Source organism: Mustela putorius, unplaced genomic scaffold (assembly GCF_011764305.1).
Source record: "Mustela putorius furo isolate JIRA1106 unplaced genomic scaffold, ASM1176430v1.1 tig00000832_pilon_pilon_pilon, whole genome shotgun sequence".
Taxonomy (NCBI): domain Eukaryota; kingdom Metazoa; phylum Chordata; class Mammalia; order Carnivora; family Mustelidae; genus Mustela; species Mustela putorius.
In genome coordinates, this window is record NW_025421491.1 from 1,554,395 (window position 1) to 1,557,413 (window position 3,019).

Here is a 3,019-nt window from a genome sequence, read left to right on the forward strand (position 1 = left end):
TGGAGATGGCAAAAGGCCACAAGTCAAGAACGTGGACAGCTTCTAGAAACTGGAAGAGGGAAGAAACAGAATGACAGGGATTCTTACAAGTGGAAGGGGGTGACAGAAGAGGAGGGTGGGCGGTCTAAGGTCTAAGGTGAGGACTCCACCTGCCATCGCTGGCTTTGGAGATGGCAAAAGGCCACAAGTCAAGAACGTGGACAGCTTCTAGAAACTGGAAGAGGGAAGAAACAGATTTCCTCCCAGGGCCTCCAGAAGGAGCAGAGCCCTGCTGACACCGTGATTTGAACCCAGTGCGACCCATTTGGAATCTCTGACCTTCAGAAATAGAAGATAATGATCTGGGCGCCTGACTGGCTCAGTTGGTTAAGCCACTGCCTTCGGCTCAGGTCATGATCCCAGGGTCCTGGGATCGAGTCCCACATTGGGCTCTCTGCTCAGCGGGGAGCCTGCTTCCTCCTCTCTCTCTCTGCCTGCCTCTCTGCCTACTTGTGATCTCTCTCTGTCAAATAAATAAATAAATTCTAAAAAAAAAAAAAAGAAGATAATGATCTGTAGTGTCTCAAGCCACTAAACGTGTGGTAATTTTGCGACAACAGCAACAGGAAACCAATGCAGTAACCTCAGGGGCCAATGTGGAACACATACACTCACTCTCACATACAATCCCTTACACTGTTTCACACACAGCCTCACATACTCCTGTGGCCACACTCCCACACATACTCTCGCTCAGCCATACTCTCTGACACACACACTCAGGTACACTCACACACGTACACTGACACATACTCTCTCACACGTTCACAGACTCACACACATGCACCCTCACTCTCCAGATGCACACCCTCACACATGTACACTCGCTCCCCAAACACACCCTCACATATACAGCAACACTCACTTCCCAGACACACACACTCACACACGTACACTCAGTCCACCAAAACACACACTCATGTACTGTCACACACATTCACATACACACATGCACACTCACTCAGACCTACACACGCACTCACATGCCTTTAAGAACTAATTCATTCAGGGTTCCTAGGTGGCTCAGTGAGTTAAAGCCTCCGCCTTGGGCTCAGGTCATGGTCTCAGGGTCCTGGGATCGAGCCCCACATCAGGCTCTCTGCTCAGCAGGGAGCCTGCTTCCTCCTCTCTCTCTGCCTGCCTCTCTGCCTGCTTTTGATCTCTCTCTGTCAAATAAATAAATAAAATCTTTAAAAAAAAGAAAAAGAACTAATTCATTCAACAGTCCAGGGCTGTATGGGGTAATATCTACGGACTTTTTATCATTCCCAAGAAAAAACTTTAACTCTCCTGACTGTACAAACAAAGAATTTACAATGAAACTAGCCATGGAATGTGAGGGGAGCTTCTGACAACCCCAACTTCAGCCAGACTCACCCGTGGCCTCCCTCGTCACAGTCCAGTGGTGACTCCACGCAGCCCTGCCTTCTCCCACTGGAGAATCTCTCCTTCCCAGGCCTTGCCCATCTCCCTCCCACTGGACGTAGAAAACCCTCAGACCATGAGGATAGCCAGGCCGGAAAACTACTCTCCCTGATCCTTTCCTTCCTTTTTTTAAAAGGCTTTATTTATTTATTTGTCAGAGAGAGCAAGCACATGCTTGTGCAGGGAAAAGCAGGGGGAGCTTCAGGCAGAGGGAGAGGGAGAAGCAGGTTCCCCATGGAGCAGGGAACCAGACACAGGGCTTGATCCCAGGACCCTGAGATCACAATCTGAGCCCAAGGCAGAAGCTTAACTAACTGAGCCACCCAGACACCCCTCTGTTCCTTTCCTTTCGGTCAGTGTCTCTCCCCTCCTCCAAGACTCACTGGAAATGCTCTTCCTGATACCAACACCTGATTTTGTTTTCTTGCCTCAAAACTCCCTGAGGCATCTAGTGTACAATTTTGTACTGTAGGTGGTGGCGCTTACTGGGGTCGGTGGCAGCTGATCCGATGGGAAAAATACTGGGCAGGGAGTCAAGAGGCTTAGGGGCAAGTCCCAGCTTATCCTGCTATTCTGTGGTCACTTAATTACAAAATATGTCACTCTCCACAAAGTAAGTTAGGTCGCTGGCCTCGAAACCCTGCTTGAAACGCTTCCTCAATATTAGTGAGTTTTCATTCACTGGGAATGTTCCGTGTCCCCCAGAAATTAAAAAGCTCCTTCAAGGCATGAGTTGAGCTTCTATTTATTTTTATTCACCCCCACACCTAGAAAAATGTGCTGTACCCCGTGGGCGTGCAGTAAATGTGGATTAGCTAATGGCTGGCTTCAAATGAAGAAAGCATGATTTGGTTCAAACTTTGTGAGTTGTGAACTACTGGGGGGAGAAACTGCTCTCCAGGCATGTGTTTGGGTCTTCTTCCTATCACCAGTGACATTGTGGGAATCTGTCTAAATGTATAAAATGTTTTCCAAGCAAAAATATATGCATATAAATAGATTATTTCATTTTATTTTTAAAAATATTTATTTATTTGAGAGAAAAAAAGAGCACGTGATCATGGTGGGGAGGGGCAGAGGAAGAGGAAGGGAGAAAGCAGACTCCACGCTGAGTGCAGAGCCAGATAATGGTAAAAATAGGGCCCACAGGTGCCTTCAACCGCATGGACATCAGTGGCTCCTCCCTGGTACCTGAACCAGAGCGATGGCTCTCCCAGGTGACATCATTCTAAAAAATCTGTGCTTTTTGGGGTCGCCTGGGTGGCTCATTCAGCTAGGTATCTGCCTTCAGCTCAGGTCATGATCTCGGGGTCCTGGGATCGAGCCCCGCATCAGGCTCCCTGCTCAAGGGGGGCCTACTTCTCCCTTCCCCTCTGCTGCTCCCCTCCACTCATGCTCTCTCTTGCTCTCCCTCTCTCAAATAAATAAAATAAGTAAATAAAATATTTATTTTTAAATCTGTGCTTTTGATAATGTGTGCACTTGAAAAGAGTGTTAGTGGGTCAGACTAAATCAGTGGCCACTATTCGAAAAAAAATTGAACACTAAACACACA